We start from the raw sequence: 13279 nt of genomic DNA, 5'->3' as shown, positions 1-13279 counted from the left end.
AACTCTTCAGTTTAACATACAAAGCATGTTTTGGGACTATTGAACAACTCCCACACCACCTAAATTCTCTATGAATGACTTAACACGACGAATTTAATGTATCCTATCATTTATAATAGGATAGGCCTATTATTTTTTGTGTACAGGTCAGTGAGCAATATAAGGCAAGAAACATTGCAACCTCGTCTCATTTGCAAATTATGATAGCGACAAATACACTGCAACGTGAAAATGCCAAATTTTCGTTGTACATAATTATTTCTGATTTCATGTCTACTTTACTCTCTTTCTTTGATTGGTTTTAGATCAAGAACCACTTCTATTAATTGGTGCGTCACGAGCTCTTCTGACGTGGAATACATTTAAAATCGAGCAAAATGCCTGTGTCTCCTTATATCTATCATCTTCCCTTTTTTCAATCAGTTTCATTCGATATCTTCGCATACAGTCCATCTTTTCTCAGGAGTGTCACGAGTTCCCTGCCATTCTTCAATGTTCTGTCAAACGATTGGCGACGTGTAGCGAAACAGCAAGACCTCCGAGGCAGGGGTAGATCTCTAGATCCCTCTAGTTATTAGACCATGCAGCTACAACATATCATTATAGCTCCACGGTTAGACCAATGAGGTAGGCCTACTAGGCTATAGATACAGTTCGACCTCGATTATCCGGCCTCCTTTTATCCGGAAATCTCTATTATCCGGACGCGTTCACGCAGTGAAGGACTTTTTTTTTTTCATCCAAAAATTGAAAAAAAAAGTGACTTTAACATCTTTTCATGGATCTATTTCACTAATTTCATAAGATGTGCATGATAGGTTTCTCAATATCTAGTGAGGTAAAACATGTATGATTTTCACATAAAGATATACGTTGTTTTTGTGAAGAAGGGACTACAATTTTGCGCAGGCTAGCATAGATTACACCACCGTTGCGGGGTACGCTACCTGCCTAGCTGCCAGTGCACTGGGACGGCAGCTTGGACGGCCAATTCGCTTATCCGGATGAGCGCCGGTCCCGACATGGCCGGATAATCGAGGTCGAACTGTAGTACCTCCTTGATTAGATTTGAGCCTTATAGTACAGTTGGGGTGTGTGGTAAACTTTATAAGCAATGGTCACTTCTGACATATTTGAAGAAGACAGTCAGGCAGGGGTATGTGGTGTGTTTGAATCCATAATCTATCCAGGGAGGTGAGAGAGACCACCTCCCTGATGAGTGATCTATCAATACTCTATGGACAATGATTCACACACTTATCGGCCACTGAACTTGGTGTACACCATCACAGTCACCAATGCATTATGGTTACTAGTATTATGATCACGGTGCATCTCTGACAATGTAAGTGGTGTTTTCATGAGTGCAGGTTTCTCAAGAAGGAGCTAAGCAAACATTTAGATAAGTTCAAGGCGTCCGGTTCCCATGCTTTCCATGCATCAACGCACACGTGTCAGAAGGAACGCTTCATCCCCGAATAGACAACCTGCTATTTAGCTAATTACGCGCTCGAACACCTGTTCATAGCCCACTCTCACCTCTGATTGGTCGGGAACAAGTCATCGATGCCCATTCTGTAGAAAAGAAGGTGCGGCGGTGCGTCTCCCAAAGGAACCACTGGTATCAGTGTGGGCATGTGGCCCTGTTCACATCGATATTCGATATTGGAAGGATGCAGTTTCATACAATCTTCAGTACTCCACGACATGTGTTCCCAAATTATGTAACTTAATCGAAGGTGGATCTCTACTTGGTTTAGAGAGGTCTCCATAACGATGGGAAGAGTAGTAGGAATCATAATCGTACATTACGATGGATGACTCGCACCGACTAATATCGAAAGATGTGAAGGCCATAATGACATCACGAAGGTCTGTGACAGATACTGGAATGAACACAACCGTAACACATACACACACACACACACACACACACACACACACACACAAAACAACAACAACAACAACAACAAGAAATCGATTGCAAAGACGTATTTTCCTGCATTCTTACCACAGACAACTTAGGTATAATGATGATGACAAAATGTTCATTTTCATATGAATCATAATCCATATATCAACACAGTCGAAGTATGTTACAGTATCTATTTTCTAGGTTTCTCAACATTTATTATTTAGGTTTTCCCGGCCAATTTCGCACTTTTGTCAGTCCATTTGATAAAAGGTTCATTCAATTTAGCGGAAATCTTCGTCACTGCACATTCTGTCATTCAAACTTGCAACTTGTTCGTTCAATTTAGCATTTCGATCAATGAAATTCGCACATGTTTCTTTCGAATTCGTAAAACGGGCATTCAAATTGGCACGTGACCTTCAGTCATTCAAATTCACCAGCACTGGCGGAAAATGGTATTTCAGTCATTTAATTTCGCGTATGGGCAGTCAAATTCCAAACATGTTCATTCAAATTGGCGTAATGTTATTTCTATTTTGAAAAGGTGAGAACAGTGATTTATACGTATTTAGATGTGAATTTTTGTTTCATCCACACACTGTTAAGTATATAGTAAAGGTATCTTTGACCCTACATAACTCAAGTTTGTTGTTCTTTAACAGTAGATTCAGATCACTTTCTTATGTCCAGTCATGGCAGCACAAGTTAGATTCAGGCGTATCACTCAAGAAGAGTGGGAATCATGGAAGCATTTGAGGATAATAACCTTGACAAATTGATGGCTAGGAGCTGATCCAAGAACATTATTCCTAATGATGATTGACGCAATATAGCACCCACCAAATGAAAATAATGAAACATGCAGATGAAAGAAATAATCACGATGTAAATAGAAACCTCCTCCCTATTAATGTCAAAACAAACTTAAGATTAATGTATCTGTGAATGAAATAATGCTATCGAACATTGTAAACACTTACACATATTTTGAAAGTACTGTTGCAAAGATGATATCAGAATAAAGAATGAATAGGAAAATATGAAATGTTATGATTCTTGCAAATAATACCTATGGTGAATGAAAATGAATAAAGGAATAAGAGCATAAACGTGTCTGCTAAATTGACTGCAGTAAATGCGAAATTGGATGCCCAAGAATGAATTCGAATGAACGAGCGCAGCGTATACGTGATCACGTGACTATATCATGCTAAATTGAATTAACGATTTGCGAAATGGTGCTTGTATTACGAATTTGAACTGAAAGAGCGCTGATTCGAATGACGTTAAAGGTAATTTGAATGCTCCAAAATGAATTTGAATGAAAAGATTATAAAATTGAAATACCGAACTTGCCATCTAGGCTAAATTGTGCTAAAATATTGAATGCAGCAATTAGGAATTGGACTGACCAAAGTGCGAAATTGGCCGAGAAAACCTATGTTAACATTTCTGGTTTGACACGGGATTTTCCACAAAAGTATGATTTAATTTTTTGCTCTTTGTTTTGAGGGTTTTTTTTAAACCAAAACGATGCCTTGTATAGAATTATGATAGTAAGACAAATATCGGTAAACCGGTCATTTGAGAAATTTTACATTTTAACCAAACTGCTCCACAACGTGCTAACACGTCGGAGCTAGATAGCAAAGTATGTTATTTTTTTTTTCTTGAGATATTGAAAACGTCAAAATCTATGGTGCCTTCAGGGTGGCGTGAATGCTTGATTCAAGCATGCGGGAACTATTAAACAATTTAGTAGCCCCATGATATAAGGTTGGGTATGAAATATATGTGAATCATATTGAAAGTCTGTTGTAATCTTCTCTACCAACCAGTTTTCTATGCTGCAATAATGCCACATTGCGTTACGTCAGTAGTCCCCAACACATTTCAACCACGGCTTCCCGATGGCGCCTTTTCCCATGAAACGGTCTGGTGTCCAGTGAGAAAATAGCTGATAAAGACGTCGAATTTTTGCGCTATGTATCACACATTTTACATGACCCATAAAACCCAGCTGCACAAGACTATCGTCTAAAGCCCCTTAGTTTATCGCGACGTTCTTGAACAGCTTAAAAAGATAAATTGGGAACTTTAAAGTCATCGTTCTAATCCTTCCCCGTGAACTAATAATCAGCTAGGGGTGTCCATTCATCGATGCATTGCCCTTTGTAAGTTAGATTACTATTGAAGTCTGAATGGGGGCGGTGATCTCCTCACATCGCCGATGTGGCCTCTGTGAAGTCGAGGCTGTAGCGTTCAGGAAGTTGAGTTCTACGCAGACAATACGAACGCTTTGAGAGTGGTAGCAGGTGCACCATTGGGGAAAAGTAACTTCCCTATTCACTAGGTCGTGAGAAAGTGGGACTTGTTGAAATTGTTATTCCGTTTTCCCACGATGCTATTCTCCAGTAGTTTGAAACTCGATTTTTGTTATTGGAGGAGCTGAAATGCTTGTAACAATGGGATCCATTATCCTCTTGAAGAAGTCAGATTTAAATTCAAATATTTTGCTTTGGTAGCAGGTGTTCCACAGCAGTGGTTCATATTCGATAGCCATCGATTTTTGCTCTCTCTTCAAGCTACCATGGGAAAGATACAGGACAATCAGCTGTAACACACCAGTTTGGACATACCGTGATTTAGCAGAAAGATGCTTGGTAAATTAAGGGGCAAATAAGACTAGTTAATCACGTCATGATATTGAAACTAATGGATCAATTACCAGATCGCTTGCTTTCCTCCAAGTAACAAAATAGGCCTAAAAGTTTTGTAAGATCAAAGTAAATTAGACAGGAATACAAGTATTGTCCCTTCTAGTTTGCCCTCCTGGAATATCTATCTCGAGAAAATTAATATCTTGAAACAAAAGCATAAGTAGCGCTAACATTATGTAACAATAAACACACTTTACCTCCCGCCATTATAATTTAATGTACCAAAGAGGTTAGTGTTCACATTTATTGGCCGGAATCAAACATTCTATTTTACCTCGCCATGTCATTATTTTTGATGAAATTCGAAAGACTGCAAAATAAAAACCAATGTATTCATAGTCATCAATGCATTTCATTTGGTAAGATGTGGGAAAATTAAATAATCTTCCGACAAAAATGTTGACGGTGTCTATTCGCTGTACTAGTATTCAAGATCGTGGCGTCACCATGGAGTGTTATTTCATGAGGGCGCCCTAACGCTACCTCCCTGCCTAATGCTGTTCGCTGGTGATATCGAGCATTTAGTTTGGGTTCATTCTCCTCGCGATAAACGCACACCTGTGAGCTATTTGCCTTCCGCGTTTGTTTATCTCCAGCGACAAAAGTCACACTCATAAAGAGCAGAAAAGAAGAAGAGGGGCGACAAGCAAGAGAAGAATAGAAAGAAATCTTTACTCAATGTCATATAAAGAGTTCTGTGTTATCGACTTCGCACCGGCTGATTTTTTTCTCTTTTTTTTTTTACCTCGCAGTCAGCCAACGACGAGTAGTCTGCTTATTTTGAAATCGTTTCTCCCATAGATGGCATTGAAATACTATCATAGATAACATTATCCCTCTTTATGAAGTAACACTTATTTCATACGAATTGCTAGAGAAGAAATAATGTACGAGATGCATATGAGTGAAAAAAATATAATCTATAGAGCCTTCCTTGCGAACAAACTAATCTAAAACGGTTGATAGTACGAGACTACGACAGGTTGTGTTTGGTGGTAAGTCTATTGACGGGCCATTGTCTTGTGTGCAACCATTCCAATGTAATGTCTATTGTTTGGTAGACTTCATTTTTGGGGACACGTGTGCAAGGGACCCTCGCCCGCATACAGCAGATATGATCCAAAGACTTCGGCGATTTTTTGGAACGAGGACTTGCGGAGATAGCTTGTCGCCGGAAGTATAGCAGATCGTCCAGAGGGCTTGCTGGAATATGATACAAACGTTGATTTTAGTGTGTGCTATTTTGCTAAAACCTCAGGATACTGGCTGTGATACCATATCAATGATTATGTTGGTTTCCGTTACTTGTATGTCTGCTTGATGCGTGTTTTGCCTCTCTTCTTTTTCTTTTTAAAAGGTTTCCCAGACCCAAAACTATGCAGGAAATGCTTGAATTACACCGACGGTACCAACTGAAGGGGTTAGATATTGAAAAATAACGAGAGGATACTCGGATCACCTAATAAACAGCCTGCTAATGAGGTGTATGCTTGTAGCAAACTACTGTCGTGAATGGAGAAAGAAATGAAACGCAGATGAAACGTGTGTGTGTGTGTGTTTTCTTTTTTTTTTTCTTCTTCTTCTTCTTTCCGGTCAAAATAGACAAGATGAAGCATATTATCAGAAGAAGGACTGATTACAAATTTTCAGTAGCTTACGCCTGGAGAAAGGTGTAGTAAATCTTTCTTTTGAATTAGAGAACGGTGTAGAACAGGACAACATCACATGGCTCATTGTAAGTTACGTGAAACTCAACTTAGCACCAAATAGCGAACTGGGTCGGCAAGAACTCCAACACCGTGGCTTTCCACTGGTCCAGTAACTTTGGACCATGTGACGATGTCTGCTGTGTGTAGGTGGACCCAGCCCGTCCTTCTTCCGAGCCACGGCAGGCGCCAGGCTGTCTGGCCGCCTGAATGGGCCTGGCCGCATTCCGATAGTCGTGTTTACAAACACAAAAGCCGATCGCAGTTCGGATAGTTATTCTCTTCGTCAACGAGAAAACTTTGGCAACTACGTCCCAGGTAAATGTGTCCCACATCACCCTATTCCTGTCCCAACTGCCGATTCTAAGGCCCCGACTGTACACGATACTAGTACATGTTCTGTATGTCATAACCACAGACATTCGGTGAAGGGAAAAAGGAGAGAACGCGCGATTGCCGATGAAAATGAAGGTATTTTCAAGGAAATCACAAAAACATATCATAAATGTAGGGGACTAGGCTTACATTGCTTCTCATGACTTCGAATGTTCATACTGCATCTTTAATTCACCACGTATAGAAGGCCTACGATGATAAAAGATTTATTAATCTACTATAAGCTGCTATTGAAGTCTAAAAAAAGAATTGACGACTCAAAGATGAATATTTGACTGTCTGTAGATACGTGAGTAAAGACAGGGACAGGTTTTTCGGATCTGGACGACTTTCTTCCCAACGTCAGCCCAGTTTGGTCCCGCGGGCGTTTATTTGAGCCTGGAAGAGTACACTGCCAGCGAGAAGTGCACGTGTGCGCGGAGGTCGGTGCTGTGGCGCCGGCGTGGCGGGGCTGATGAATGGGCGAGTCGAGGGTGGCGGAGGAATGCATTCAACAACCACTTTAGAAAGATCAACTTCACTGGACGAAGAATTGCTTCCATAGTGCATTGTGTTTAGTTATAAGAGCCCGTTTCTCCTTAGTCCTTGTGTAAAGGTGATAAGATGCGCGCTACACGTTGGCGTCCTAGTTGTCTCCACGTTCCCACGAAATGATCGCTGCTTTATCAGTCTCTCTTATAAATGCGAGATGGTGACTTTTTTACTTCTCGTTTGATTCTGAAGGCAGGACTGAGCAGATTCCCTGTTCATAACATGGGAAGCTGTGATTAAATTTTTTTTTTAATTATCACATTTGATGCATATGTACAGGCCTAATTCAGTTGTATCACAAAACACCTTACAAAAAATAAGGATATCTCTGATTTTCTCAATAAACCGCCACGGTGACGGTTTAATTTAGAAACTTTCTTTTCTTTTTAAATAAAACTTTTCAGGTGTGATTTTCTTCAATTTATCTCCCTCTACAAATGAAATTTGCTAAGATCGTAACTGCTGATCTGCCACCCCCCCCCCCACTGAATAATATCTTGCTTTCAAATAAAACTTTTATCCACATTTTGTATGTTCAACAGCACTGAACATTGATTATAGTGATTAACATTTTGATGTTGGTTATTTTCATCCCTAACTCACATTTCATAAATATTTTGAAGCACTAAATTAAACGGTTTTTTTTTTAATCTGCAAATATTAGCAAGGGCTTTAATCTCTTTGCTTTATATTCACCTCTCTTTGCTTTTCCCTTTCGTTGGATTTGATCTTCCAATATGTATTAATCTCGTGTTACTCCTTATCATTGCCTCCTTAGATTAAATGTCGATTCAAAAAATATAATGATTTTTATTTGATATTGTGAAGCTGTAATTACAAAACCAACAGGAACACAAAGTAGTATATCTTTGGTTTGTTTGTTTTTTTCTTCTCGCACTACCGTATAATAAACTTAATTCATATTACAGCGTACGTGCAAACAAGATGTATCCTCTCGACTTCCTAGAGATTATGGACCTCAGATTTGATACATCTCAACAAAATTATCTTTCCTGAGCCCTGGCTGATCGAGGTTATTTTACTCGGGAATTAAATGAAACAGATCAATACAACCAAACCAACAACATCCCGTCGTGTCTGACGAACAAGTTTATCTGTACAATATCGTCATATATCCATATGTAAAGTAAATACCGCCACTGAAAAATATGACCAGAGAACAATGCTCGCCGCTAATGATTGAAAATGCAACACATGGTTCATGCTATCTCTTCCCACCTCCCTGATTCACACGAATTACCAGCTCAGAATGTTTTGGGGTTTGTTTCTTTGGCTTGCTGATTTGTTGTTTGTTAGTTGGTTGATAGGTTTTCTGGGGAAGTTTTCCACATAAATATATTTTAAACGTTAGGTACACCGTTAATTTCAACATAGGCCTATATCTTGGTGCCATGCAATCAGAGATTTTGCCCGCATCTACAAGAGTCCTTGTAACGTTTTTACAATAAACAGACAAGTTTATTGCTTAGCAGGTGGGTGGGATTAACGAGAGAAGAAAGAAGAAGAAGATAGATTTGAATATAACGATAAACCGATTAAATGACAATCAACCTCATCCTCAAATGAAATAAACTAATGTTTTTATTAAATCTTATTTTTGTTTGACACTGTGTGTCTTTGTCTTGATAATACAAGGCACAAATTTTGATCAGGTGTTAAGAGACCGTTTCGGTAATGTATTCAAATTCTATATGCAGACTTTGTTCACAAATGTTGCACTTAACAACCACAAAGCTTGCCGGAGGCTTGCCCTACGTAGCAACAACTAGACCTGGCTGGTAATAGTTGATTTATGCACTGACGTAACAATGCATCTGACTCATTGCATAACCCAATGAATCATCATTTCTTCTTCTTCTTCTTCTTCTTCTTCTTTAGAAGCCCCCTAATTACGGCCGAACTAATGGAAAACAAGATCTTCATATACACGTCGAACATTCGGTCATGCCCTATCTTCGACAGATAGTGAAGTCGGTGTGTACCGTGTGTCTGTGAACGACAGATCGTAATAATGGACCTTGTTTATGAGTGGCAGATGCGAAGTTTTGAAAATAACCTTGCACCTGTTAGCACTGGGAATACCAGACATAGTTTTCCGCTCAGTCGGCCACGAAAGGGGCATTATCACTGGCGGTATACAGGCACAAACGAAACCTCGCAGGAAAAAGACACGCACGCATACACACAGGTGTTCCTATAGAAAATCATACTTGACTGTTGATTCTAAGGGGACAACTCGTAGGTAAACACGACGATCTCAGACGCAATAAAAACCTTGCGGCGGATATCTGTTCCCAAGATGTTAATAGAGTTTTCGCATAATACTCTGTTATTGTGTCATGTGAAACATTCGCGTGAAAGTACACGAAAATGTTTATTTTTTTCGTCGTCCTAACATGTTTACATTACTGCTGCAGCTGATGGAACAAGATACGAGTCATCTCCTACAACTTACAAGCATTTTATGTGACGCGATTGTGACAAGATTAAAGTATTTACTTTTTCTTTCTTCTTCTTTTTTCGTTACTAGAAGAGTAGAAAGTGGTAACTCAGTTCAGCTACGAAGCCATGTAAAGGTAGTTGATTAATGCTTCAGTGCATGTAGAAGCAGCTGATCATTAATATCGACGTACAACGTGAAATATTGGAACTGGCCTCTTCTGTACAGTGAATCACCTTGCCGGTAAAACTATAATAACGATATCCCCCATCCGGTTAAAACTGTACGATATTTTTCTTCTCAGTATTATTATTATTACCGTTCTTATATAGCGCATTATACCTTTGGCAAGGTCGTTAGAGTTTTTAGTTAGAACATATCTCTGTTTTGCTTTGATTACAGTGTCGACATATCGAAAGTTAAAGGGAACCTCCGGATGATTTTCAGACTTTTACATTTGAACAACTATAAATTAGTTATACTGAGTACAGAGTTTCAGAATTTATAGTGATTGGGATGAGGAATGAGAACCGTCTCAAAATTTATAACAAATTGCAATGAACAAGGATGATGACATGGCAGCCTCACCATAAGAATGCATGAGTTGGGGCCCAAGGAAGAAGAACAAAAGAAGAATGCATGCATATAGATTCTTCACAGGTGAACTTGTTGAGCAAGCGGTATATTGTAATGGAATTGTACTGCTACATTTCTGAAATATGTGAGGCTCTGATGTCATCAGTTAAAAGGAAACGCATCACAATCCCCGGACAGGTACCAACGAGGTCAGTATTATTATTATGGCACAGTGGACTGCTTAGGTGTCAGTCTATCGATCGTGGGCCCACCTGGCTGCCTCGTGATCACCTGTTGCACAAAGTCGTCTACGTTAGGGATCGTATGAACGGACCTCATACAGGTACTTAGGTCCAGGACCTATGTCCGTCTATCATCAATGACAGTGACAGTTGTCATTGGTGAAAACGTGATGGTCTGAACATGGCTGGTGACATCATGATTGGCTTGATAGAACAAAACCATGGCGGAGCACGCAGCTGGGTAAACAAAAAATGAGGACAAAACAAACACACAATCACATACCAGGAACATGACCAGTGCCGGATGTTAAAGTCTCACGTTTCACTGTGAATTACTGATATTATGAATTGAATAATGATTGTGGCCGCAAACATACCCCGAAAAGAATACCTGGTCCACCGCTAAGCTTTTTACCACCCGACTGTGGTAGAATTTTAAACCCGCTTTGGCTTTCATGAAAACTTTGACGAAACTCACGCCCCCCCCCTCACGATATAAAAAAGTAGTGAATGGATAACTGTATCCCTTTGAGTCAATCTTCATTTTACCGCCCATCTCGTCCCCATGTATGTCAGCCGTGTAATAGAGCCTATGTGCTTGAGATGCATTGTACTAGCAAAGCTGCATTGAAAGTTCGATGAACGTTACAGTACTTCTTGTCTACTGGCGACCACCCTATCATCTGAAACTATAAGATCCCATCAGCTCCGTAAATGTTTCACGTTTTTGTTTTTTTTTTTTTAACAGAAAATACTATGTAGTGTCGTACCATGGAGTGTGTTGTAGCTCCATGGTCATACACCTTCCATCTCCGTGGTCATAAACCCATACTTCATCCCCCTCCCCCATGTATGTTCTACAATGAAGATACCAGTATGACCCAACCAAATCGGTTCCCCGCACGTCCAGTTTATAGCAGCCCTGTCAAGGAGAAATCAGATCTCGGATAGTTGTGAAACCTTGACCTTTGGTCGGTTTATTTTGCTAGTCCAGCGAGGTCACTTTGGGTCAAGGGGATGCACCCACACCATCCACGCCATCGACCACTTGACTCTCGTCTACTGGCCCATCATGCCATCGACCACTTGACCCTTGGTCGCTGGAAGGTCAGGCAATGCCAGAGGCAGGTTGCTTTAGAGCCGAGTGAAGTCTGAAACACGCAAAGGGTTGTATGACTCACATGAGGACAGAAATTCGTCTCATCAAACTCTTAACTAATAATATGGATAGGGATTGGGTTTGTGATAAATTACTTTACATAAGTTGTTATACATGTAATGCGAAGATTCTGGCATCAGGAATTTCGATATAGGAATAATCAATTGTGACTGTAGACTTGGTTAAAACAGATAGAAATGTGTAGCTGCCAAAAATGAACAAGGAATAGTTGATATGCGAATTCAAGTACTATTAGTCTGAAGAGATGGCTTTACATTGTACATGCGTCCTTCATAGACAGACCGAAAGTTCAATTTACGTCGTTTTTCGGTTGTTTGCTGGACTCAATTTGCTGTTTCTGTTTCCGCATGGTGAAATATATTTACATTTCTAGTATGCAATTTATAGCAAGCATGCAGCACATCAAGAAATATATGACAAAAAAGTAAGACTAAAAGTTTGATGTTATATGAAGAATTTGAAACGATAAAACAAACTATGAGGGAAAGTTGTGGCTCAGTGGATATAAGACCACAGACTACCAATCACGAGGTCCTTGGTCCGAATCCCCAGGCTGCAGCTGTTGTGCCCCGAGACAATGCAGAAGTCCTTTGCAGAGATTCCGTATTGTCTTGCTTTCAAGCATTAAACGTTGTTAAATGCTCCCACCTAAAAAAAACAAAACAAAACAAAACGCATCAATTAAATTCATTTCAAATCAAATTACCATCCTGTGGGATTTTGAGTAAAAATACAAATGCAACCATTAGCGGTTTGTTTTGGTTAGCAGAGGTACTTTAGGGCCCAACATTCTGGACATGTAAAAATTATGATCATATGACAAGTTTTAACAATGCGCTGTATGAGAAATGGATTTAGGCCCCGAATTCGAGAGACTTCGAGCGACTGTTCTTTGTCAGATTTCGAAGGAATAATTATATACGCTATCACGGCAAAAGTTTGCTCTAAACGCAAAGTAAAAGGAGCATCTACAGAAAGGTGACGTGAAATGGAAGAATGTAGTATTATAGAGATTCGAAAATAACCTCTTTTTACGTTGTTGTACGTAAATTTTCAACAAAAGACTCCTTAATTGTGTTTTTAGTTGAAACTGTTGATATAGAAATCCAGTTAAATGTTTATGGTAGTTGAAAGTTGAAACCTTAATGCCCCAGTCACATCGACATCCCAGATCACCCCCGGACCACCCCGGATCTGATCCGGGGTGATCGGGGAGAGATCCGTATTGACGCCTTGGACATCCTTGGACATCCGTGTATGTCCGTGTAGATCCGGGGACATCCGGGAGGCCAACACGGCAACTTTTGGAGGTCAAAAACATCCGGCGTCATCCGGGGATTGCCGTGTTGGCAGAGCAATCCGGGATGGTCCGTGTGGCTGCCGTGTAGCTGCCGTGTTTGTCCGTGTAGACGCCGCGCTATTCCGGCCTTATCCGTGTAGCTGCCGTGTTGATACCGTGTGTACAGTCATACCAACACTCGTCGACACTCCATCGAGGTCGAAACTATCCCGGATCTCCCCGGACCTCCCCGGATCTCCACGGATCACCGTG

The sequence above is a fragment of the Diadema antillarum genome, unplaced genomic scaffold, assembly GCF_040938485.1.
Source record: "Diadema antillarum isolate AM-2024a unplaced genomic scaffold, OU_Dant_1.0 scf00000111, whole genome shotgun sequence".
Classification (NCBI taxonomy): Eukaryota; Metazoa; Echinodermata; class Echinoidea; order Diadematoida; family Diadematidae; genus Diadema; species Diadema antillarum.
Note: the sequence above shows the minus strand (reverse complement) of the source record.